The sequence below is a fragment of the Mustela nivalis genome (assembly GCF_964662115.1).
Source record: "Mustela nivalis genome assembly, chromosome: 2".
NCBI lineage: Eukaryota > Metazoa > Chordata > Mammalia > Carnivora > Mustelidae > Mustela > Mustela nivalis.
Window position 1 is genome coordinate 108,908,404 of NC_139021.1, and position 26,553 is coordinate 108,934,956.

The following is a 26,553-nucleotide window of genomic DNA, read 5'->3' on the forward strand; positions in this document are numbered from 1 at the left end:
GTCAGGAACACTAGACAGCACTGCAGGACAGTCCACAAACCACAAGTGATGTAGAAGCCGCAAGGCAATCCGATGGCTGGTGGCTCAGGTGAGATAATAGATGCTACCATTACTGCTGGAGAAGCAGATTTGATTACAAAGAGACCCAAGAGCAGGAAAGCCCTTGGAAGACTTCCCTCTGCGTTTTACAAAATATAAGATAAGCAGCATCTGCAACTGTAATCAAAAAATATAATACAAATGCCCTCAGCCCTCATAAGACTCTTGAGTTACAGAAAACCATTCCTTTCCTAGAACACAACAATGAAGACAGTTACCCCCAGAGCAAGGCAAGGTCCAGTTGGTGGCTCAGACGACGTCACACAGAATATTCTTGAACGGTGTTTTTAAAACTGCTGGACTTCTTTCAGCTGACCCTGCCATATGTGTTCCCACTTCTCTGCCCTTTTCCCCTTTGTCTCCAGGCCTCAGATACAATCCTTTGCTCAGTATTTCCAGCCTAACCCCTCATGCTATCTGATGACCCACGTGGCTGCCAGTGGGCCCTCAACCCTGACACCCCCCACCCCGTCTACTGCTCTTCCCTCCCTCCCCCACAGTCCCTAGGTCATTTCTGCCCTGGGTCCTGCCTAAGGTCTCTCTCTTCTCGCTTGCCAAGTGAACACTTCAGACAAGAAAAATTAAAACCTACATGTGAAAGGGGAGCCTGGCTTGCTCAGTCAGAAGAGCACGTGACTTCTACTCTAGGGGTTGTGAGTTTGAGCCCCGTGTTGGATGCACAGATTACTTAAAAATAATAAAATCCTAAATAATAATAATAATATCTACATTAAAGAAATTCACTTCAATATTACAAAAAAAATCCAAACTAAAATTGGTTATCTGGAAATTCTCCATCTTCTTCTGAAATTTCTCCAATGCCACTTCACACTTTGTTGGTATATATTTTAAATCCAGACAGACCAATAGGTTGTCTGGTGGTTGTCCAGTAAAATCCAAATTATCTTTCAAGAAATTATGTCCGGGGGCTCCTGGGTGGCTTAGTCAGTTAAGCATCTGACTCTTGGTTTCAGCTCATACCATGACCCCAGGGTCCGAAGACTGAACCTGTGTCCTGCTCTGCACTCAACATGAAGTCTGCTTGAGACTCTCTTTTCCTCTCCCTCTTCCCCTCACTCCCCCATCCCCCCTCTCTAAAATAGATAAGTACATTTTTTTAAAAAAGAGAAATCATGTCTGGTTAAGAGAGACACAGAAGACCAGGAAATGCCTCTGGAAAAGCAAACCTAAAATGCACAAAGATATTTATTTAACAGAAACAATTGGTTAGAAGGCACTAAATACACATAAACATACTTCACACACCTTAGGTGATATTTGTAAATTAATCATAATAAAATGCAAATATTGTGAATGGGTTCAAATGACAGCAGAAAGTATCTTTGGCCCCTGGGTTGCAACAAGCTAGTCTACGTGAGAACTGGTTCCTAAAATAGGTCTTAGTGGCCAACTGATGACTTGAAATCTGAATGACCAAGAAGCACATGTCTAAGACACCAGAAGGCTTTTGCTTCAGAATGGATAAAGTCATAGATATTAATAGTCATGATTCTTCAGACAACACCGTCCTTGAAATACTTGTTTCCAGTGAAGTCTGACAAGTTCAAGGCACAGCTGTACAGTGAGGGGTGTAGCCAGGCAGGCTGGGTGGGAGTCCTTGCTCAGGCTCGGTCATTTACAAGCTCTGTGTCTCCGGCAAGCTACTTGACTTCTCTGTATTTCAGTTTCCTCATGAAAATGAGGACAATAATGTGAGGGTTGTTGCTAGAATTAAGTTAGTTAATATACTTAAAACATTTAGACAGGACATGGCAAGCACTATTTAAGTGTTAGCTCTTCCTTCTTTTTTCTCTTTTTCATTCAGAGACACAGGATTTCTCTACATCCTTCTGTGTGTTTGCATCATTTGGAAGTACCCGGTGGGATAAAGAAAGGCCAACAGCTGCATATTCCTGCCCTGGACTGGTCTGTGGTGAGATGAATGCACTCTGGTGCCCTCCCTCCGATTTCTACCAGCTGGAAGGACTGCTGTCTATCTTCTCCTTGGCTCGACACATCTCCTCAGCGCTCTCCTCCTGTACCCCTGTTATTCTCACAGTACAAAGGAGAAGAGTTTGGGGAACTTTGAGGTGGGAAATACCTGAGGATATCTGGCCATCAAACTAAAGGCTTTGACTTTCAAGAATCATTTCCAGGGTCTCTTACTTCAATTTAAAATGCTGCATATGGAGGGGATGCGCACTCTGAGAAGCAGGGATGTCCAGAACCACTCAATTCTGAGAAAACAAACAGCACATGTGCCTGAGTGACCTACAACCCCTCGAGGACACCATTAACTTGGATGTGGATGACTGGTGACTTCCGGTCTTCTTTCATGATGGAGGTGGGAACTATCCCTCTGGAAAGGATGCTCTCAGAGAGAAGACGAGTTCTGCTTGGTCTGGAGTCCGACTGCTTTAAATTCAAGTTGGAAAGATGGTAGGCTGTTTGTACTGTACAATATGGAAATGCAGAATTAACACGGCAGTCCTGTCTTCCAGGCGTCCCTGGGATCACCCCATTTGGTCCTTGTTTGAGGATGACGGTAAGGTAATGCTTCAGCGAGTTTCCAGCATCAGCTTATCCGAGAAGGTCAAACAGCACAATTCGGCATTATGTGGCTCTTATTATGAACGAACTGACAGTTCCCAGAAGTTCATTCTGTCAAAAGGTATTGTTTTCTTGACAATTTCTTCCATGCTGTTTCGCTCTACATCTATCTCGAAATAAAAACAGTGTGAGAATTGCCATTTCAGGGAAAATATCCAAATTATGCACTTGAATTAACTGGAAATTTTAAATAAAAACATTTTATCAGTAGCACTAATGAACAATAAAAGTTAACTAGGAGAATCATTTGGAGGTATTCTAAGAATTTGAATTCCATAAATAATCACTAAATTAAAAATTACATGTATGTTCATGGGAAATATAGTGTTCTAAATTTGGGAGATTATTGAGGGAAAAAATACATGTCTGGCATGTCGAGGGCTACTGAAAAGTAATTATAAAGAATGCGGAATACATTCAATATTTACATAATGTAATAATAGGAGAATTCTGCAATTACTTTCACATCAAGAATGAAAGTAAACATTCAAACCTACATAATTCTCTAGCCGTCCTAAGTATATCTGACTGCTGATGCCCTACTCATAGTAACAGGTAAAACTCTATATTCACTTTCTATATTCAGCTTATTGTAAAGTCATCGGTAAATGCAAAAGAGTCTTCTGGAACTGTCACCTATTCAGAACATTGTAAATTATTGTAAAAAGAAAAAAAAATGCTTTGCTGATCTTTTCACCTACTGGAACCAAAAATGAAAATTCTAAAATTCTAAAATAAATAATGATGACTTTAAAAACTCTGAACAGTTCAAATAAAGACAGAGTTCACTGATTTATGTTGAGCACAGTTAGTAGAAGAATGAGGCTGTGCCCTTTGTGCTTATTGCAGACACACTGGTGTGTTTGTTTGTTTTCTGACTTTCATATAAGAAACAATGAACACGTCAATGAACACTCCCACTGAAAAAAACTTCTCATAATGATAGTGGTTAAAAATAGACTATGGACTCTGAAAAACAATCTGAGGATTTTGAAGGGGCGGGGGGTGGGAGGTCGGGGTACCAGGTGGTGGGTATTATAGAGGGCACGGATTGCATGGAGCACTGGGTTTGGTACAAAAATAATGAATACTGTTATGCTGAAAATAAAAAATAAAATAAAAAAAAAAAAATAAATAAATAGAAAACAAAAAAAAATAGTAGATTATTGCCTTCATGCTGGAGATGAATAGAAATATTATCATCTAATCCACAATTCAGAAAATCGATGTCATATGTCAATAATCAAACAAAAAATTAACAAGGCAAGAAATGTTAAAAATCTTTCTTAACTAGCCATAAACTAATCATTGTGCAGGCTAAGTAAAATTCTGCATAACAGGTGTTAGAAAATCCAACAATGTTACTTCAAAGACAGCAAGAACTTTCAAACCCTAAATTGATTTCTTACCAAGACACCAAGACGATGGTTAGCTGGCAGGTTGTAGTATGTAAAAGACAAGGAAGGAATTGTTGGAGACTGTGATGTCCCAACAACAGATGTCCAGTACACACTAACTGGAAAAAATCCGTGGTGTGGGTCTGTGCGTATTGTTGTACAGAGGACAAAAGGCTGAGGACAAGTGAGTGCCAGCTTTTTCATTTCACTGTTCAGAAGCAATGGTCCTAAACGGGGTATCAACCTCTTGACACAACCTTCAGAGATATGTCTTAGTTCAAGACTTCCTTCTTTTTTTTAAAGATTTTTCTTTATTTATTTGACAGATGGAGATCACGAGTAGGCAGAGAGGAAGGCAGAGAGAGAGGAGGAAGCAGGCTCCCCACTGTGCAGAGAGCCAGATGCGGGGCTTGATCCCAGGACCCTGAGATCATGACCTGAGCTGAAGGCAGAGGCTTAACCTACTGAGCCACCCAGGCACCCCAAGACTTCCTTCTATTTACTTTTAAATTGTTTTCTCTTTTCACGTTGGTTTGTGATGGCACTAACCTAAAGAGAACACTCCAAGTCCAAAGTCACTGAGCTCCAGGTGGAAGGAGATGGGAAAGTGCCTCCAACTGCCCATCCTGGCATCTGCTTCTGGTAGTTCTGGTGTGCTTCCTGGAATTTTATGAATTTGGCAGCCACATTTCTTGTCAAATAATTAGTGGGGTCTTACAAAACTTACAGAAACATCGTTACAACATTCGAAGTGAAACCAGTTGCAGATAAAATAGATTTTATCGCGGGTGAAGTAAATACATTTCCAAAAACATCAACATCTTGAAACTTCAAAGCAATTTTGGCTTTCCCAATAATGGGCAAGATACAAGTAATCCTCTATGAAGGGGCAACACTTTCCACCGTAAAACAAAACAAAACAAAGCAAAAAATTTAAAAATGGTCTCATTAAAAGGTCTAAATAAGTTCATAGATCATTTCCAAGTAAATTGCTCTCAAGTTCCTTGAAACTAGTAAGACAATCAGTACTCAACTTCACAAAACTGTAAGGATGTAAATATTCTTTCAAACTGTCAGAGAAAGCAGTCAATTGGGATCATTTGTAAGAGAGAAGAGAGGCAAATTCCTCACAGTTCCTACATATTCAGTCAGTAATGATTGTAATTCAATTTGATGATCATTCTCAGGTAAGAATGAGTTAATTTTATGAAAAAAAAACATTATTACTAATGAAAACAATTCCTGGGAATTGTAGTTTCTCATGCTGCTATAACAAATTATGACACACAGAGTGGCTTCGAATGCCACACATACACTGCCTCACAGGAGTCCGAAATAGGTCTACCAGAGCTAACAACATGGTGCCCACGAGGCTGTGTGCACACCTCTGGAGGATCGCTGGGAGAATGTGTTTCATGCTGAAGGCTACCCATGGTCCTGGGTCTGCAGTCCCTTTCATCTTCAAAGCCACCAAGAACATCTTTCTGAGCTTTGTTCTCACAGCACAGCTCTTCTGCCTCTGATTCTCCCTGCCCGCTCTCACTTACAAGGACCTCTGAGATTACACCAGGTCCCTGGATAATGGAGATCATCTCCCCATTTTCAGACCCTTAGCTGCATCTCCAAAGTCCCTTTCACCATGTAACACAACATACTCCCCAGTTCCAGGGATCAGGACAGGACATCTTTGAGGGGCCGTTCTTCTGCCTTCCACACTGAACATGAAAACACGGGAAGTGAACAACTGTGCATCTTGCCCTTCCACTGTGGTTCTTCTACCTGCAAACCCATGGCTCATGTGTTGGGTATGAAAAGCACATAAATAGTGGGAAGTGTGATGGAATGGGGAAGGCCCAGCCCCTGGACTCAGCCTAACTGGGTCGTTCATTAACTGTGTCACCATTGCACAATTTTCTAATCTTTGAAGTGGGAATAACAAACACACTTAGATCTGGGGAGCCTGGGTGGCTCAGCCAATTAAGTGTCTGCCTTCAGCCCAGGTCATGATCTTAGGGTCCTGGGATTGAGTCTCACATTGGGCTCCCTGCTCAGTGGGGAGTCTGCTTCTCCCTCTGCCTCTGCTGGTGCTCTTCCTGCTTGTGCTCTCTCTCTCAAATAAATAAATAAAATCTGAAATAATATATATATATACACTTAAATCTTTTTCTCAGGGATGCAGATCAGAGAACAGTTATGATGGTTTAGAATTATGCTCATGTTGAAACTATTAAATCTTCTGAGAGTTGCCTACATAGGACACCAGTTTCACCAGTACTGACTTGAGATTTTAGTCCAATTTTCAAGTGATCATCACCCTCTATGGCAGTGGCCTGAGAGCTAGACATTGCAATACTGAATATGATCGTGAAAATTTAACAGAAAAGCTGAATCAGATGATGAGGTCCCTTTTCTTAAATACCTTTATCTCAATGTGTCCCCAGATCTCTTCAAACAGATCCCTTTGGCTCACTACCTCATTCTGATGAACACAGAAGAGGGGCTGGTGAGGGAGGGATGCTCCTGAGTCTGGATAAATGAACATGGGTGTAGACATCTGTTTCACGCTGCACCTGGCCTGGCCGTACCGGGACTCCTTTCCACTGAGCTGCTTTTAAGGGCAGAGACCATATTTCATCCTATGACACATAATATGGGCCACTCAAGATAGAAACATTTGATGGGTATTAAGTATCACCTCAGTTTTCTTCCCCCCCAAAAAATTGATGCAGTGCATTTCATTAGGAGTTTTAAAAACTCTCTCTGAGCAAGCTACTAGGGACCACGTGGTGGAAACGGGAACCGCAGTGTCCTGAGAAGACTGGATTCCAGATGGCCACCCAACAGCTCTGTGATCTCCGGGACCTCCGACAGGCTAATGTAACCTCTTGGAGTCTCACTTTTCTCTACTGTAAAATGGGAGTAAAACACTCACGAGGCAATTGTGAAGAATGAGGGAAGAACAGTGAGGGTGAAGTGGTTGATACAAATTAAGTATAAACTGCTTGTGATACCAGTTCTCTTCATCTTCCAGATCCTTCTAGATGCCCTCTTACTCTTCTCTCCAACTCCAGCAGTCAGTCCCCAGAGCGGAAGTTATGGAAGGAGAGATGCTTGCTCTGTCCCACCAGGACCTGAGTAGGCAATCAGCACAAGGAGTGGTAAAAAATTGCTCTAGACACCACGATGGGTACAGGACTCTGACATTTCTCTGATGTCCCCCAACTAGTCTCCAAGTGGCTGGTTTGATCTCCTTGAGGGGATGGTACCCTGTGAGACCTCTGTTGCAGGCAGGTCAGACATACTTTCCTAGCAGTAGCCTTGGTGAGGCACCCACGCTGCGGGGCCCAAGTTAACCTACATCTCTCTCACCCTGGCTACTTCTTTCATGAGCCCACTGCACAGCACTGGAGTGGCTAAGACCAGTGTCTGGCTGACATCTACTGTAATATGCTATTTAAAATGTATATGATGAAAGCGTGAGTGGCTCAGTTAAATGTCCGACTCTTGTTTTTGGCTCAGGTCATGATCTCAGGGTGGTGAGCTCAAGGTCTATGTTGGGCTCCATGCTCAATGTGGAGTCTACTTGAGATTCTCTTTCTCCCTCCCCCTCTGCACCTCCCCCTGCTCGTTCGCTCTCTCTCTCTCTCTCTCTAAAATAGAAATAAAATAAAATGTATATGAGTACTCACATGACTATTAGCTATGTGAATGTTCTAATCTTTAAAGTTTATATATTTAAGTGAGACATGACCTAATGATATACTTGGTCATTAAAAAAAAATTCTTTGTAAACTTTGCTAAGTTTCCAACTTTGTAAACTTTGCTAAACAACTCTGACATACAATGACATTAAACATGAAAAATTTACCATATTTATACAATATAAAATTTAAAAATATATTTTTAAAACTTCAAACTGTCATGTGTTAAAAGATTTAACTTCAGATAAGATATTTATACAGATACTACAACATTTAAGAAGAAATTCTCTGCATTTTTTTTTTTCTAGCTCAGAGGTTTGTTGTCTACTTGCAACATGGTTTGTTTACACCTGCCAGCAGCTGGATCTCCATTCTGCCCAACAATAGCCTGGGCTTCATTCCGGTAGATGCTGGTTAAGATGTGTGGATGGGGAATAGCAGCGGACCACCTACCTGGTCCAGGAAACACAAGTACCTGAAGACAAATTCCAAAGAATTCTGGGCCTTCAGGTACAAATAACATCAAGTAATGTTTCATTTTATTTTATGAGTGTGTCAAATATATTGTCTTGTGTTTGAATGAAATAAAGTAGAACAGAAGTGTCTTTTCTCAATCAGGTCTTGTAACAGACCATCACAATTTATGTCAGTTTTTGCTTGAAAATGAAAGAATGCTTGCTTGACCTTAAGTGTGTATCTCGTTTGTCAGTAGTAACCTTTATTGGCTAACCCCACCCTTTCCATTGTTTTTCTCCTTAACCTATATATTTACTTTCTCTCCCTGTATGTAAAATAAACAGCCTCTTTATAAGACTATCTTGGGGCTACTTTATTCCCTGACTTTGTGTTCTCACGGAAGTCTTTATTAAGTAGATATATTACATCACATAACTTCTTTTTTAAGAAATATTTATTTATTTGAGAGAGAGCTGGAGAGAAAGTGCACGCACATGCACGAGTGGGGAGGAGCCTAGGAGAAGTAAGAGAGAAGCTCAAACAGACTCCACACTGAGTGCAGAGCCAGACACAGGGCTCGACCTCACCACCCTGAGACCACGACCTGAGCTGAAATCAAGAGTCAGATGCTCAACCAGTTGAGGCACCCAAGGGCCCTAAAATTCTTTCTTTTTTTTAAACATCTTTTTTTTCAAGGTTTGATATATTTATTTGACAGACAAAGATCACAAGTAGGCAGAGAAGCAGGCAGAGAGAGAGGGGGAAGCAGGCTCCCTGCTGAGCAGAAAGCTTGATGTGGGACTCCATCCCAGGACTCTGGGACCATGACCTGAGCTGAAAGCAGAGGCTTTAACCCACTGAGCCACCCAGGTGCCCCACCCCATAATTTCTTGATAATACCCAAAGAGAGTGGAAAATTGTTTGCCTTCACTTACCTGTTCATTATCTTCAAGGGTTAGCATCACATTCTGGAAGAAAGGGGATTTCAACTTCCCTTTTTCTTTTGTAGTTTTGACGAGATGGCAAAATACAACCTCCCAGCCTCCATCAGCTTCATCTTGAAACACACGGGACAAGAGGAAATATTTTATATAGGCCATTCCCAGGGCACCACTATTGGTACGGCCAGAAGGATTGTGTCTCATAGTATGCAATGTCTTTTGTAGGGTTTGCAGACATACCTCCTAAGGATGTGGGCAAGCTCCCAGAGCTAAAAGTGACACAAAACAGAGCACCAGGAAGAAGACCCACAGCCTGGCCCTGGACACTTACCCCCTTCCTCCTTCTACCTTGTCTTCTCTAGTCACAAAGAATTCATGTAATAACAGGTTGTCTTTGTTCCCAAGCGTTCAGAAGTTGGATATCCATCTTGGGATCAAAGTGAGATCATAACTACCCCTTGTTCCACAAATAGAAATTTCATACTTATAATTGTCATTTAAGTGTGGCAAAGGACCTCATGAGGAGGGGATGTGAGAAGGCCATTAATGCTTACGCATTTAGGACAGATTAAACTTTAGACATGCACAAAGATGAGCCTAAGCCTTCATATGTTTAAAGAGACTAAAAAAGAACTTCTTTTAGCTCACAGCAACAATGCTTCCATCTAATGTGTAATAGTTTCACTTTCAGAGGATAATTCTCTAAAACCCAACATAATTCTCTTACATGATGTGGTAAACTTTCTTACTCCCATTCTTTCTACTGGGGAAGTTACAAAGCCTACTTGATAATAGCAACCAGTATTCACTGAGTCTTTTCTAGGCTGAAAAATGATCATTTTCTTATAGGAATAAGACACACCCTGCTTTAAAAGAGTATGTTGAAGAACAGTCTAATCTGATTTTCCACAGATCTTTTCTCTGACATTTATTAATCATGTGTGTGAGTTGTACTCTGGATTTTCCATCTGTAACAGTTATCTGGAACCAGGAATCTTGGAAAATTATTAAGAAAGAAGTGACTATGTGCTAGAATTTACTGACTTCTAATATGTTATATGATTCTCTGATTGTGTGCCTTCTTAGAACTCAGAAAACAGAAAAGCTATAAAAATAAAAAAAGATGTACAAGAATGTAGCTTGATAAGATGTCATAAAAGGGAAAACTATTTGTCATATTAATGACTCTAAACTAACAATAAAATATAAACTAGTATCCTCTGCACAATAAGGCAAGGGTGTTTTAAAATATATTAAAAATAAATATGAAAACAATTTGACATGTATTGGATCTGTCACCTAAAGTGTAAGATTCAAATATCCGAAATTCTCACATTGCCAGTTATAGAAATCTTCAATATTGTTTCTGATTTCTCAACTATGGTGTTACAAGACTCTTTTATTGTGGATTTACCATTGTTTATGGTCTAGACATTGTTTTTAATATTAATCATCAGTATGATGTTTGATTGATATGTAGGTCTCATACTGGGTGACCGAGAAATGTTTGATAAGGGAATTGAGAAATGAATGAGTCAATTAGTGGTCGTAACATATTGAATTTACTCTCTCTTGCCATGATATCATTTCTTACATGCCAGTAATGGCGGAAGAATAGTTAATTTCTGTCTTGTTTTCTTTCAGCGTTCATAACATTTTCCACAATACCACAGATAGCTGAAAGAATCAAAAAATTTTTTACCTTAGCTCCAGTTTTTTCCATCAAATATTCAAAGAGACCTTTAATTAAATTGGCATACAAATGGAGGTCAGTGTTAAAGGTATGTTATTCCTTTACATAGCTGATAATACAAAATGACAATGATTCTGTCATTTCAAAATAAAAGGTCTTGACTATGTTTGCATGAATTTAATTTTTTGGTTTCAGAGACACTGGATTCTTTCTTTTGTTTTTACAAATGAATAAGATTTTATTTATAATAGCTTTGGACTTCTCATTTTGAAGGAAAATCCAGTAGTCAGCTTATCTCTATCTCCTGCTTCCAAGTTTTGCCCTTAATTTGAATGCATTTCTTTTAGGGCGCTTGGGTGGCTCAGTGGGTTAAAGCCTCTGCCTTCAGTTCAGGTCATGATCCCAGGGTCCTGGGATCAAGCCTTACATTGGGCTCTCTGCTCAGTGGGGACCCTGCTTCCTCCTCTCTCTGCCTGCTTCTCTGCCTACTTGTGATCTCTGTCAAATGAATAAATAAAATCTTTAAAAAAATAAATAAATGTATTTCTTTTAAAGGTTTTAATTTCTTATTTGAAAGAGAGAGAGAGAGAGAGAACACAAGGGCAAGGGAGGCAGGGTAGGGCAGAGAGAGGGACAAGCAGACTGTTCTGAGCATGGACCCAACATGGGACTCCATCTCATATCCTGAGCCAAAATCAAGAGTCATCCACTTAACCAACTGAGCCACCCAGGCACCTTTCTCATTTAAATATTTTGAACTAATAATGTGAGACAGTGCATTTCATTATAAATATAATGATCACATTGGACCATTCCTTGAATAATTATTTTGGTCTTCCAAATATGAGTAAAGTAAACTTGTCTTACAGGCTTTTTTTGGCAACAAAGACTTCCTACCTAATACCTCATTCAAAAGATTTGTTGGTTCAAAGCTGTGTCCACTGAAGATTATTGGTAAGATTTGCCACGATATCTTGCTTATGATAAATGGTTATGACCAGGAGAACTTATATATGGTGAAAACAACTTGAATTTGAAATGTACTTTGTCCATTTTTAGAAAGCAGCTCTTAATAGTACTTTATGCCTTACATGTCATTGTATGATTCATCCACGTGTACTGATAGAGTCTTCGCCCTCCTGGTTTGGGGACTACATCAACATTCTGAAACTAATCAGCGTGAGCATGCTGGGATTATTTTGCATTCTGATTTGTCTTGCTCTCCATACGGAACAGAAAGCAGGTGCTGTGCTGAGTCTTTTAATTGGCCTTTACTATTGGGTGTTAGTTTCCTGAAGTTTCTTGTATTTAAGTTCTCTCCTATCACTTAATTAAAAAAAAAAAGATTTTATTTATTTATTTGACAGAGAGAGATCACAAGTAGGCAGAGAGGCAAGCAGAGAGAGAGAGAGAGGAGGAAGAAGGCTCCCTGCCGAGCAGTGATCCCGATGCAGTACTCAATCCCAGGACCCTGAGATCATGACCTGAGCTGAAGACAGAGGCTTAACCCACTGAACCACCCAGGCACCCCATCTTCTATCTCTCTCTCTTTTTTTTTTTTAACAACTTCTGCTCTTATATCTTGGTTCCTAACACTCCTTCCCTTTCTTATTGACCCTTTTGTAATTGGCATTTGTGCCTGCTAATTACCTTACCAGCTTCAGGCATTCATCAAAATTCCTGGAGTGGGACACCGTTTAGGGGCTCAAGCTACTATTCCCAAAGCCGTACAGTTTGTGTATAGATGCTATTACAGATTTACTCATTCATTCTAAGACTTTTTAAGCACATTAAATTAAAAAAAAAAAAGGATTTAGCAGAAGCAGTTGTGGCATTCAGACTACTGGTTGGTTCCTGCACCTGTACCATTTAATAATTTACCAGCAAGAATCAATTTATTCAGTCAAAGAAAGAGAAGTTGTCAAGATGTCCATTCTTACCAATTTAGTCTGTGGATTCAAGGCAACCAAAATCCCTGCAAGCTAATTTAAGGACATTGACAAATGACTTTTAACGTTTATTGAGGGAAGCAAAACCTGGAGTACCCAACACAGAATTGAAGAGAAAGAGCAAAGTTGGAGGACTGGTACTGTTGAACATTAAGACTTAATCTTCAACTACAGTAATCTAGACAGCGTGGAATTAATGAAAGAAACAAGAAGATCAGTGTAGCAGAATACCGAGTGCAGACACAGAGTCTCATGAACACCATCAACAGATCTTTGACAAAGGAGAAAGGCAGTGCACTAGAAAAACCATAGTCTCTTCAACAAATAGTGTTGGGACAACTTGATGTCTACATACAACACAATAAAATAACCTTCACAAAGTTAACTCAGATTTGGATCATAGACCTAAATGTGAAATGTAAGACTCTCAAACTCCAAGAAGCTCACATCAGGAAAAACCTAGATGATCTTGGATATGGCAAGGACCACAGGTTGTATTTTTGTTTGCTATAATTGATGAACCTACATGGACACATCATAAGTACCCCAAATCCATAGTTTACAGCGTGGTTCACTCTGGTGTTCTACATTCTGTGAGTTCTAACAAATGTATAATGACATAGACCTACTATTACAGTATCATGTAGGATATTTTCACTGCCCTATAAATCCTCTGTGCTTTGTCTACTCATCCCTCCCCTCTTAAATCCTGGAAACCACTGATACTACTGAGTTTTTCACTGCCTGCCACAGTTTTGCCTTTTCCATAATGTCATGTAGTTAGAATCATAGTTTGTAGCCCTCTCAGATTGCCTTCGTCCATTTAGTAGCAAACATTCAAGGTTCCTCCATGTCTTTTCCTGGCTTGGTATCTCATTTATTTTTAGTGTTGAAAAAAATATTTTATTGTCGGGATGTATCACTGTGTATCTATCCACCTACTAAAGGACATTATGATTCAAGTTTTGTCAATTATGAATAAAGATGCTATCAAGATCAATGTGAAGATTTTGCGTGAACACGAGTCTTTACCCCCTTTGGATAAATACCAAGGAGTGCAATTGCTGGATCATGTGACAAGGATTCCTTTTGTTTTATAGGAGACCACTAAACTGTTTTTCCAAAGGGGTTGTACTATTGTGCATTTCCACCAGCAGTGAATGAGAGTTCCTGTGACTTTTTCCTCACCAGCACTTGGTGCTGTCAATGTTTCAGACTTTTGTCATTTTCATAGGTGTGTAGTGGTATTTCATTGTTCTTTTAAATTGCATTTCCCTGATGGTGTATGATGCAGAGCATCTTTTCATGGTCATTTGCTATCTGTACATCTATTCGATGAGCTGTCTGTTAAGGTCTTTGCCCATTTTTAAATCAGGTTATTTTCTCATTGTTGAGTTTGAAGAGTTCTTTGTACATTTTGGATAACACCTTCATAGATATGTCTTTTGCAAATATTTTCTTCCAGTCTGTGCCCTGTATTCTAATTCTTTGTCTTTTGCAAAGTGGACGTTTTTGACTCGGAAGTTCAGCTTGTCTGTTATTTCTTTCATAGTTTGTGCCTTTGGTGTTTTATCTACAAAGCCATCACTAGACCCAAAGTCAGCTAGATTTTCTCTACTAGGTCATCTTCTAGGAGTTTCATAGTTTTGAGTTTGACATTTAGATCTGTGTTCTATTTTGAGTTAACTATTGCAAAAAATGTGAGGTCTGTGCCTCAATTCTTTTTGTTTTTTTCTTCTTCTTTTCCATGTCATTGTCTAGTTGTTCCAGGACCATTTGTTGAAGATACCATTGTTTCTCAATTGTATTGCCTTTTCTCTTTTTCAAAGATCTGTTGACTATCTAGGGGATCTATTTTGGGGCCCTCTTTCCATTCTATGGATGTTTGTCTATTCTTCCACCAGTACCCTACTTCTTGATTACTGTAGGTTGATAGTACATCTTGAAGTTGTGTATGTCCATCCTCCAACTTTGTTCCTCCCTTAGAATACTGTATTACTGTATTGGCTGTCCTGGGTCTTCCGTTTCTCCATCTGAGAAACAGTTTGTTGATATGCTTAAGAGAATTTGCTGAGATTTTGATAGGACTACATTGACATTGTAAGTCTTGCTCACTGACTAAGGTTTCCAGGGACATTGTAGTTAATTCAAACCTTGATGACAGGCTAACATGAAAGCTGCTGCATTTCTGATTGTTTCACTGGGAGTTGTGTAGCATTTCAGGAGCCCAGTTCATCATGGAAAGGGTTTCACTTTAAATCTCCTAATTGTCCTTGGCAGGCTCTGGGCTGATTTTTTGTTTGTTTGTTTTCCTCAACTAGCTTAGTTCTCACAATAAAACTTCAGATTCCCTGGGATTGGCAAATAAATTTAAAAAAAACTGGCTTTAGTAATTTGCTTTGTTGAGGGTTTTTTTGTTTCCCTTTTCCATTTCTCCTGTTAATTTCTATCTTTTCAGTCCTTTGTGCTCACAAAAGGGGTCCGTGTGTGTGAGTCCTAACAGTTTAGATTGTTTTCAGTATGGGATGACAGACTACGTAACTCAGAAATCCAATAATACCTTCTATGTTAATGTAAAATTACATATTTAATAAGTACATTTATGTACTTAATTAAAATATAATTTTATATTTTATTTATATTATTTGCTTAAAATACTTTAAATTGTATTGAAATTATTTAGTGTAGTAAATATCAAAAGTTACACTTTCTCTGGGTGGACCAAGTATAAAAATAATTTTTTAACCCCTCAGAGTGGTGTGGATGTGTATTTGTCACATAACCCAGCAGGGATATCTGTTCAAAATATGCTACACTGGAGTCAGGTATAACTTTTCAAGTGCTTTTTAGTACAATTTTATTTATACTACATCTTGGTTTACCCCATCATTCTGAGAATCATGCCATTGTCATAGGATGATAAATTTAGAAGGATAAAATGTAACTATTACCTATTTATGTAATTCTTCATGGTTTCTAATATGTTAGTATCATAATCTATTAGGTCTTCTAACCCTAAGCAATAATCAGAGCAATATACCTATTTTCTATTTTACAAATGAGAAAATGTTAATTTGGAATAGTAGACTAGGAATCATTGAGGCCATGTTTATCATTTGACTTGCCCAAATATTCAGAGCTATTCCTTCAAAAACACCTAAGACTAATAATAATAATAACAATAACAATAAAATTTTAAAAACCTAAGACTAAAACACAGGTATCCCAATGCCTAGTCTCTCACTAGACTTCATTCTCTCCTCTGTTCAATTGTGAACTTCATAAGGCCCTTGAGCAAGTTTTATTCACTTCTATATATGCAAGGCCAAGAGTTCTGGGCAAACAACAGGTAATCAAGAATATATGTTGCATGAATATTAATGAAGAAAAAAAATCCAGTGTGAATATCATCTTACAGTTGAGAGCCAGGATAAAATCTTAGAAGAAACAGTATACTTGAGATAAAAATATCAGGCACTGAATCTTTTCTCTGAAACTTATGGCTAGTGAGACACTCAGCAAGCTCACTTACTCCTTATGAAGTCAGTTTCCTTAATTTTAAAAATGGAGTTAATAATAATGCTCTGACTTAACTAACAAAAATATTATGACAGTTCAACAGGGTGATGATCAAGAGTGTTGTTTAAATTTAATGAACACTAATGAACTCAAGTATCATTGAGATTTTGGGAAGGACTTTCTCATTTAACATGTCTAAATCTACTAAGTGATTGTTTTGAGGTAAATTATTAAAAATCTTTAACTTATATTTAGATTTAGTTCATTCCTGGTGATAACTAGACCAGGAAAGTCTAGGTAACCTTTGCATCTATTCATCTATGGAAACAATATTTATTGAGTACCTACTATGTGCCCTGTACCATTCTATGCTCAGGGTACACATTAGAGAACAAAGTAAATATTCCTGTCCTCCTTAAGCTGACATTCTAGCAATTAGATATACAGACATTACGCATAGCAAATAAGTAAATTATTAAAACTTTAGAAGGGAATAAAAGCTATGGAAAAATAAAGGGGAAAAAGCAAGATAAAGAGATTAGACACAGTGGGTAGTGGGTTGTGTCTTTGAACAGAGAGGTTAGGCAAGCCTCAATGAGATGGTGACATTCGAGATTTAGAGAAGCCAAGAAAGTTAGCAATGTGAACAACCTGGAGGAAGAGCATTCCAGACAGAGAGAATAACCAATGCAAAGCCCTTTAGTTAGGAGCATTTCTGAAAGGCATGGCTAAAAGGTCAGTGTGGCTGATGTCAGCAATTAAGGGAGAAAGAAGTAGGGAAAGGGGAGCAGAAATGTACTAGAGCCAGAAAGGAACAAGTACTCCATTGGGAGGACTTTGGCTTTCTAGCTAAGTGAGCAGCCACTTCAGGTTTTTGAGCATGGTTCGGACATGATATGACCTACATTTTTAAAGGAATGCTTAGGGGACACCTCACTGGCTCAGTCAACAGAGCATGTGATGCTCGATCTCGGGGTCATGTGTTCAAGCACCATGTTAGAGGTAAAGTTTAATTGGGGGGGGGAGAATAAGAATACTTTGGGTGCCATGTTGGGTAGATCAAAGTGGAAACAATGAGAAATTTCAGAGACCACAATAATCGAGATTGATGATGGCCTGCACAGATGAGTTTCCAGGAAGGGTGGCGAAGAGGGTTGGGTTCTGAGTGTACATGTGTATTGTAAACATGCAGTGAAAGACATTTAATATGGATTCTGTGGAAGGCGAGAGGGAAGAGTCTTGGACGATTCCAGACTTTCTGGCCTAAGCAAGGAAAATATGCAATTGCCATTAAAGGAGATAGGGACATTTGGTGGCAGTGCAGCTTTGAGGGACAGAGAAGATGTTCACATTTGGAGATGTTAAGTGTGAGGCATCCCAGTGTTTAACTTGAACAAGCAGTTGTGTATAGGAGTCCAGTATTTAGAAGAGACTTACAGAAGAGGATAAACATTTTAAGTATGGACACCACTGAAAACCAAGAAACTGGATGAGAACACACACAGAGCGAATACAGATGGGGAGAAGAGGAGCACCGTTAGGCTGAGACATGGAACGATTCAAAGGTCAGGCAGTGGGAGTTGGATGGATACAGCAAAGAAACCAAAAAGGAGCTGGGAGTGAAAAATGAAAATCAAGAAATGACGGTATTAGACAAACCATAAGAGACTCTTAATGTCACAAAACAAACTGAGTGTGACTGGGGGAGGGGCGTTAGGGAGAAAGAGAGTAGGGATATGGACATTGGGGAGGGTATGTGATATGGTGAGTGCTGTGCAGTGTCTAAACCTAGTGATTCACAGACCTGTACCCCTGAGGCTAATAATACGTTATATGTTTATTAAAAATTTTTAAAAATTATTTAAAGAAATGAAATGACAGTATTCCAGAAACTAAGTGGAAAAAAGCTCTAGGATAGAAATGAACAGCTGGATCCAATGGCATCATGGGTAATGTGAGGAAATTCCTCAGAATCGACAAGTTTTACAAATGCTAAGATCATGAATAACTCAGCTGGTTTTGTGGAATGAAAGAACTGCAGGGTAAGAACTGTTGTTGGGGAAAAATCAGGTTGTCCGGAGAGCAGGAGGGTAAGGAACCCATCATAGATGGGTTTTAAGATATACCTAATAATGGAATTCCAGATGGCAGAGAGAGTTTTAGAAGTTGGGAGGAGTTAGGAGAAGATAAAATGGTGGGTGCATGGAGACCTGTCAGGGATAGAGTCCCAGAGAAGATCTGGAAGCTGAGAGTCTGAAACTTCCTGCAATGAAAACATTATCAGGGGGAGAATAGGATATGATCAGATTAGACCTAAGAGGCTCACAGCAGGTGGTGGTGGTGGTGAGGCTACAGTTAGGAAAGGTGGAGCAAGGGGTGGCTTCTGGAACATGCTCTTGAGAGCTGTTGTTTGAAGCAAGGATGTTTAGGGACGTGTCATTTCAGTGCTAGTGCACCTAGCACTAGACACTTTTTTTTAAAGATTTTTTTAAAGATATATTTATATTTATGTATATTTTTAAGAGATATTTATTTATTTTAGAGAGAGAGTATGAGCACTGGGAGGAGCAGAGGAAGAAGGAGAGGGAGAATCTTCAAGCAGACTCCCTACTGTGTGCAGAGCCCAATGCAGGGCTAAATCCCACAACCCTGAGATCATGACCTGAGCTGAAGCCAAGAGTTGGACACTTAACAGACTGAGCCACGTAGGTGCCCATAGACACTCACTTTTGTCCTCTGTGTATGGAGCTGAGGCTTTCCGGGGAGGGATGATGAGCACACAGGCTCCCGTTAACAAGGTAAAAGGCCTTGGGGGAATGTGCATTTATATGAAACTGATATAATTGCGTTCCATAGACGCCCCTGCCCCTCACCACCTCTCCCCTTCCATTTATTGCCCTTTTCAAAGGAAGGGAGAAGTGAAGATGTGTCCCTGTGCATATATATTCCAACGGACCAAATACAGAGGGACAGTATATGAAATTCACACCTCACTTTACCAGCTGCACTGTAAAAAACAGAAGAGTATAATCTTGCTTTAAATTTTCTTTTTCTTTCAGGTTTTTCATCTAGTCACTTGAGAGTTTTTGATTGGAGCAGTCCTGCTCTGAACTTGGTTCATTTTAATCAGGTACATAATTATGCATAAGCTAAAAACTATCTCCTGGGTCAGTTCAGAAGAGGTGGCTACAGAGATGGGCTCGTGTAAAGCCCGAGAGGATAATAACAGTGAGAAGGACCAGCAGGCAAAGGCTGCCATGATTTGGCTCCATAGTCTCACATCCAATGGGGGCTTTTCCAGATTTTCCATGTATTTTAACAACAAATACCACAGTTAAGCCTGGAGAAGTTTGACAGGCTGTAGAGTAATTCATCTTCCCTCAGGAGAAAAAAATATTGTGTGTATAATACGCGTAGCCCCGTGGTTAGTTAAATAAGAAATAAAAGGCATAATATGGTTCTTGACCCTAAAAGCTCTTGATTGTATTTGGGTAAATAAGACAAACCTGTAATTATGAGGAAAAGACAAAGTTAATGAGAAGATGGTAATATTGTTTGAATAAAATGACAGAAATCTTGAGATATTAGAACCCAAGTCTGCCATCTTCAAAATTATTTTTTCCCATTATCCTCTTCTGCCTTAGCTAAACTTCATGCCCGATGTGGTTTGCTTGTGTAAAACTCCGAAGTAAAATGGAAAGATTAAAATCAATAAAATCAGACTTGCTCCCACCTCCAATATTTACCATTTATTGATAGATACATTGGCAGCTACACAGCTACAAAAAATTTTTTAAAGATTTTATTTATTTAATAGAGGGAGACACTGTGAGAGAGGTAACATAAGCAGGGGGAGTGGGAGAGAGAGAAGCAGGCTTCCCGCTGAGCTGGAAGCCCAATGTGGGGCTCCATCCCAGGACTCCGAGATCATGACCTGAGCCAAAGGCAGATGCCCAACAACTAAGCCACCCAGGCGCCCCAGCTACAGAAAATTTTGATTAAAATACTTTCATGCCTTATAAATAAAACTGAAATTCCTTCTGTGGCATTTTTGAACACCCTTAATTAGAGCAAATTGTCTAGTTTTGATTTGTATCTGATCTATTTCTAAATAAAAATCATAATAACAATTCTTTCAATATTCCTTGCTTCCATCATAGTAATAATTTTAGATTCAACTTACTTTAAATTTGTATTAATTAATCATTTAAAGAATAGTAAAGAACACCTTCTATGTATCATTTTCTGCGAAAACCCTCTACATTTGGTCCACTTCTCCATTTTACGATGTGAGGAACATGAACGTATTGACAGTGACTTAGAATGGGGGCAAGACTTGTTGGCCAATCCTCAAGATGTGAAAAATCTACATTCTGAAATTACAAACCCTATCTACCATAAAGCTATTTCTTGCTACAGTCATATAGACTTTTTGTTCCGTTTAGATGTATATCAGCAAGTTTACCATGAAATCATTGACATTATCCAAGGCAGTCTATAAAGAACTACAGTAGTCTGTGTTGAAGGATCCATTTCATTTCTCTTAAAAGCCAATCATTATTTTCTTGCTATGTATGGTTTTCCTGTTATTTAAATAAGATCTGGAATTTTTCCCTGTTTTTCTTCACTGCCGCAGGCCTTCCATTCATTAAATCAGTGACATTTGTCATATGAAGGGAAATGGCAGATTCCAACATGGCCTGAAGCAGTCTGTTGTGTTTTAAGTAACTAAAAGCATAATTTTAACGGGATGATTTTTTTTCTTTTTGAGAAAGGTGCTCTCTTTTCTTCAAAGATGAGCATATATGATATAAAAAGAGTTTGGGAGAATGTTTGCAGATATGAAAGCTAATTTTTCTCTATGCTGAATGAAGAGTAGAAACACTCTTAAGCTATGTAAAGAAGTTCGGGGGAGAAAAAAGGGAAGAAAGAGCCTGGATACCAGTGTGATAGGGCTGTGTCTGCCCCACTTCCGGCCAAGCTTCAGAAGTAGGGGGATCATAAAAGCCATAGAGGGTTTGCATCACCTCACTTCCCGAGTGTATAGCCGGCCTTTCCAAAAAGTGTGTGCAAAGAGTCACAATGGTGGTTGGGGCACCTGGGTGGCTCAGTCCTTAAGCATCTGCCTTCGGCTCAAGTCATGATCCTGGAGCCCTGGGATCAGTGGGCATCAGAGGGTGGTACAGGGAACATCACATACAAGGACTTAGACTCCAGTCCTTCCAACTCCTCTATAATGCATGACTTCACAGGCTTTCTTAGTCCCTGGGGATGGAAAGATGAAAAGGGAGAGTTCGAGAATTGAGTGTAAATTTACCCCATAAATACTGAAAAAAAATAATCTATAATTTCCTGGATTGGAAAATTAAGTTTCCTACCCCAGGCAAAATGGAGGTTGGAAGCCAAGCCAAGTCCAGTTCACTCTGCTGTTACTAACTCTGTGTTACACACATGCTTATGGGCCTTAAAATGTATTCTGCAGAGAGGAGAAGGGAGTTGGGGGAAATTGGAAGGGGAGGTGAACCATGAGAGACTATGGACTCTGAAAATCAATCTGAAGGTTTTGAAGGGGCGGGGTTGGGAGGTCGGGGTACCAGGTGGTGGGTATTATAGAGGGCACAGATTTCATGGAGCACTAGATGTGGTTCAAAAATAATGAATACTGTTATGCTGAAAATAAAAAATAAATTTTAAAAAAAGTCTTCTACCAAAAATAATGGAATATGCATAGATGGTGAGAAAAAAATAAAATACATGCATATAAGATTATTGGAATGCAGCTAAGAGAAGACACATAACTTTAAAGGACACAGTTCATGCTACAGGTCATTCCTTCCTTTTGTGGTACCAAAAAAATAGAGCACTGAGAATAGATACACTTTTAGAGATATCTTTTTAAAGAATTTAAGAAGGTGAATATAGTGTAAGTGTTTCTTCAAAGTTTTCAAATGACCCTTCAAATAAGACTTACTGAGAATTACTTAGGCTGAGATTTAAAAAATAAGTTGGTGGGTATTATAGAGGGCATGGATTGCATGCAGCACTGGGTGTGGCGAAAAAATAATGAATACTGTTATGCTGAAAATAAATAAATTAATAAAAAAATAAGTTGGGGGTATCTGGTACTGGTGGACTGGTACAATGTGAAAAACATTTATTTGAAGAAAAGGAGAGTTAAAAATGTGGGGAAAAATTACAGGGTCAAGGAAAAGAAGCCCAGGAAAGTAAGCCTGGCATTTTAACTGTTTATATCCCAACAACACCTGCTTATTTCAGGTGTATAATTAAAATCCTGAAAATAATTAGTTGAGAACAAAAGTTGTAATTCAGCTTACCAAAGGGAAGTTTCCCTGATTAACCCTGATCTTCAGACTTTAGATTGAACCTCAAAGTACTATAACCTAAGAATAAAGTCAAACCAGAAATTGATGACCCTTCCAGAAACTGCAGACCACCTTTGAATCTTAAGAATTCCTAATTATTAAGATGATTTGGGAATACTGATGCCATAGCCATCTGTCAGAAACAAAAGTAAGTCTTCTCTGAAGGAAGAACAAGTCATTTAAGATGCTAGAAATAATGCTAAAATCTTGCAATATTTCAGGATAGGTTGGGTTACAAAAATAAGTTGTGTCTTTATATACTAATGTCAAATAATTGCAAAATGATATTTTAAACATGCCATTTTCAATATTACAGACAGTTATAATACTTAGGTACACAGATAAACAAATGTGTTCAGGTCGAAAGGCAATATTATTAAGATCTCCACTCTTTCAAATGTATCCATGTATTCAAAGGAATTGCAATCAAAATTCCACAGGGTTTTTTTTTTTTTCCTGGAAATGGTTATACTGATTCTAAGCTTTATGTAGAATTACAACTAATCTAGAATTGTCAAAGTAATTTTTAAAAATGTTGGAGGATTTGTACTACCAAACTACAAGATTTAAATCACAAAACTTCCTTAATTAAGACTGTGTGGAGTTAATATAAAAAGACTTTGAGATTATGCTGAGTGAAATAAGTCAAGCAGAGAGAGTCAGTTATCATAGGGTTTCACTTATCTGTGGAGCATAACAAATAGCATGGGGGACAAGGAGAGATGGAGAGGAGAGGGAGTTGAGGGAAATTAGAAGGGGAGTTGAACCATGACAGATTATGGACTGTGAAAAACAACCTGAGGGTTTTGAAGGGGCGGGGGGTGGGAGGTCGGGGGAACTAGGTGGTGGGCATTGGAGAGGACACGGATTGCATAGAGCACTGGGTATGGTGCAAAAACAATGAATACTTTTATGCTGATAATAATTTTTTAAAAAAAGTCAACATTCAGTTCCTAAACCAGACACATTTAATTGGTTGCTTTTCTTGTTGTCTTAATAGAAAATCCCATAAAATAGACTGGAGTAGCTTTGTATGGTATAATAGTAAAAATTATCAGTTGAAAAAAAAAAAAAGACTTCTAGATCCATGGGACAATTCAGAGTTCAGAGAGAGACTAACATGTATGTAGTCAGTTGGTCCTCAGTGGGTAAAAGATTGTTTTCCAAGGTGGATATGATTACAGAAAAAAGATGAACTTTGACCTCTATATTACATCACACATAAAATTTAATTTGAAATGAACATAGACCTCAATCAAAAACCCAAAACTCTAGAACTTCTAGAAGAAACAGAGGAGAAATTCTCTGCAACTTGGGGATAGTCTAAAATATCCCAGCTGAAACAGAGCATGAGCAGTCATAAAGGAAATTTTGATAATTATAATTAAAATCTCCTGCCTGTCAAAGGACACTTTAAGAGAATGACAGATAAACCGCCACCTGAGAAAAAAATATATATACAACAAATAAATCTGGCAAAATCTATTTATCTGAAATACATAAAAATAATTCTCAAACTCAGTCAGAAGAAAAGGAACCTAAGAAAATTTAAGTGAAAGACTTAGACAGATTCTTCATAGAATATGTAAGAATGACAAATGAAACGGGTATAGAGAAAAGTGTTCAACATCATTAATCAACATGGAAATGAAAATCAAAACCACAATGAGATATCACCTCACATCTGTGGGGATGGCTAGAATCAAAAACTCAAACAATAGCAAGTATTGGCAAGAATGGAGAGAAAAAGAGAAACTTATATCCATTGTTGATGTAAATCGGTAAGGTCACTATAGGAAGTATTCTGGAGATTTCTGAAAAATTAAAAATAGAGCTAGCTGCCATAGAATCCAATAACCTCACAACTGGTTATACATCCAAAGGAAATAAAGTCACTCACTATCTCAAAGAGATATCTGCGCTCCTATGTTCATGGTATCATTATTCTCAGTGGTTGAGATATGAAAACTGCCTGTGTCTGTCAATGGATGCAAGGATGAAGATCATTTATCTATCTAGGTGTACATATAGATAGATGTTTATGTACTAGCATCAGGTTTATAATCATCATTATCAATATACACTAGTTATATATGCATATAAAATTCGGCCTTAAAAAAGAAGGAAATCCTTCCATTTACAAAGATGTGGAAACCTGGATGAGCCTGGAGGACTTTACACTAAATGAAATAAGTTGGAGAAAGACAAATGCCGTATTATCACATTTATGTGTAGAATTTTAAAAAGTCAAACTCATAGTAACAGGGAGTAGAATGGTGGCTACAAGGATGTGGGAGAAATAGGGAGATGTTGGTTAAAGGATACAAACTGTCAGATATAAGATGAGTAAGTTCGGGGCACCTAGGTGGCTCAGTGGGTTAAAGCCTCTGCCTTTGGCTTGGGTCATGATCTCAGGGTCCTGGGATCAAATCCTGCATCAGGCTCTCTGCTTTGGTGGGGAACCTGCTTCCCTCTGTCTGTCTGCCTCTCTGCTTACTTGTGATTTCTGTCTGTCAAATAAATAAATAAAATCTTTAAGAAAAAAGATGAGTAAGTTCAAAAAAAGATGAGTAAGAGACCTATATATGAATAAAAAACCTATATAAGAGATGTATATATGGTGACTATAGTTAATAATATACTTTATTCTAAAAAATAATGATAATAATATACTGTATTCTAGAAAGTTACAAAGGAGATGGATAGCAAGCATTCTCACCACACGCACAAAAGATAATGACATGAAGTGATAGTTATGTTATGTTATGTAGCTTGATTGTGATCATCATAGAACATACACATATAACAAAATATGAAAATTTACACCTTAAATATATACAATTTTTGTCAATCATACCTCAGTATAGCTGTGGGGGTAAAAGGAATGGCCAATCAGCCTCTGAAAACATTTTCAGCATTATGAGTCATCAAAGAAGCACAAATTAAAACAGTACAAAGTATTTCATAGTCACCAGAATGGCAAAATAAAAAAGAGGTTATTTCTAAATATTGGGAAGATTGTGGAATAATTAGAATCCTTATACATTGCAAAACAACCCAGTGATTTCTTATAAAAGTAAAATGTGCTTAACATGAAACCCAGCAGTTTTGTTCTTGGGTATTTACTCAAGAGAATAGAAAACAGGAGTGAGTGCTGTGAAGTGTAAACCTGACAATTCACAGACCTGTACCCCTGGGGCCAATAATACATTATATTTTAATATAAATAAATAAATTAATAAGAAATAACAGAAGACAGATAAGAAAAAAGAGCAAGAACAACTCTGAAACCACTTTGCACATTTCTGTATACTTCTCTTTCTTCTACACATGGATGTGTATATTTTATTTTAAAGAAATTAAAAAAAAAACAGGAATGCCTGAATATTGACAACGAGTACTGAAAATCACCATGTTAAGAGTATAAGGGGGAAGTGGAGAGCCATATGATCCTTTTAATAAATGAGAAGACGTATTCAACAAAATTTAAAATCTACTTATGATAATAACTCTTCAAGTAAGAATAAGTTTTTTTTTAATCTGACAAAGAGTATTTAGAATATAATCTACATCAAACCTCATAGTGACTGATGGAGAATTGAAGCTTTCTTGCTGAAGCCGGGATGAACAATACATCTCATCCCATACTCATGTCAACGTTGCAGTATAGATCCTAGCCAGTGCAACAGCACAAGAGTAGGAAACAGTGGTGTGAAAGTTAGTAAAATGAAAAACAAAGTTCATTATTCTCTTTTAATATGATTGAATACATAGAAAATTGAAATGTATTTACATATAAATCATT

General features: G+C 38.3%; 1 pseudogene across 1 annotated transcript; it reads left to right on the forward strand.

The window, feature by feature from the left end:
* Positions 1-7,289: 7,289 nt before the first annotated feature.
* LOC309858740 (lipase member J-like) lies at positions 7,290-15,677 on the forward strand (annotated as a pseudogene). The gene is made up of 6 exons: positions 7,290-7,293; positions 8,116-8,317; positions 9,273-9,382; positions 10,849-10,985; positions 11,767-11,913; positions 15,600-15,677. The product of its transcript is annotated as a lipase member J-like (transcript).
* The last annotated feature ends 10,876 nt before the right edge of the window (positions 15,678-26,553 follow it).